Source organism: Trachurus japonicus, chromosome 11 (genome assembly GCF_045865225.1).
Source record: "Trachurus japonicus isolate A0001 chromosome 11, Traja_1.0".
Lineage (NCBI taxonomy): Eukaryota > Metazoa > Chordata > Actinopteri > Carangiformes > Carangidae > Trachurus > Trachurus japonicus.
In genome coordinates this window covers 764,298-765,799 of record NC_140917.1, presented here as the reverse complement: position 1 = coordinate 765,799, position 1,502 = coordinate 764,298, and positions in this window count along the sequence as shown.

Genomic DNA, 1,502 nt, shown 5'->3' with positions numbered 1-1,502 from the left:
GCGGGATCGGGGTCGGCTCAGTCGGACGTTGTTTTTACACGACGACAGACACAGAGCTGCAGGTCTGTGTGAGGCAGCGAGGACGACGAAGAACCAATCAAAAGCCAAGGAACATGTTTTTATTCAAGATGAAATAATTTGGATGGATCATGTCGCTACAGGAAAAACCCAACACAGACACAGTGTTTTCTTCTCCTCCTTCTTCTCCTTCTTCTTCTGCTGCTGCAACGGAGAAAAGTTTTTATTTCCTCGGCTGTCTTTCTCCCTTTTTGGATGCAGCAGAAATGATTTGATGAGTCTTCTGGGCGACTCGTGACTCCCAGTCCAACGTGTGTTTCCTGTAGTGCATTAAAATGAGGGTTGTTTGGTGGTTTAGTTTATTGCTCTGATTCATTTAAACCATTTAAGTTTTATTTTGGCGTCCCCGTCAGATTAAAAATTTAATATTTTTCCATTTTTCTGTTAGATTGTTATTATTGCAGTGCTGCACTTCAGAGCTCCAGGATTTATAACAGACAGATGTCTTTGTGGCCGACACAAACCCGTCTGGGCAGTAGGACGGTGATGGGACTTATTCTCACACCTCAATGAAACTTTTTTTTTTTTTTCTAATGTCATGGCAACAGATGAAATAATATTCTGGGGTACCTGCTCTTTTCAGAGTAACTGGAATGTAGCGACGGTCGCTGCGTCCTGTCGGGTCTCATTTATGCAGAAGAATCATCCATCGTTCACTGTGAATCTCTTTTCTTTTTCATTTTTGATAAAATAAATAAGTTTTGTTACATTCTGACTCCGTGTCGCTGTTTTCCAACTAAATATTAAATTTATTTGTGTAGCACTTTGACCTTTGACCACAATCTAACTTAAAAACCATAATGCCAAAATGAATTATCACAGGAAATATGATAAAATAAAAAATAGACAGTTCAGGTTATTTCTATTTTTTTTACAATTTGAGTCTTGAATAGAGAATAAAAACAGACACAGTCGCTTATTTGCACCAAATAATTTATTGATCTTTTATTTCTGATACAGGGCAGAGGTGAATATTGACGTACTGTAGTTTCTTACATTATTAGTACCACTCAGGATTTACATAAAAATGTCTCTAGACAACTGTTCAACAATCAACTGGTCGATCAGGAAACGTGTAAGAAGTCATGTGATGTATAAAAATAATAATAAAAACAGCCGGGCCTGGTTGAGCTCCTCAGGCTGACCGCTCTCTCCTCCTCTGTCCTCACATCAACCCTCTTTGGCTTCTCACTTTGTTCAGTTTCAGACATTTTAACATCAGCCCAATCACTAAATCAGAATAAAACTATAATAAATCAATATATCGGCTGCAATATTGGTGAAACTCTGTTTGCAAAGAACTGTTTTAAATGTTTGGATCATTTTAATTGTCAAAATTAGACATTTACTAACCCTAACTGTAACATAAACAAACTTTTGTGCAGTTCAGACCTCTTCTACCTTCTTCAGTCACTGGATAGAAA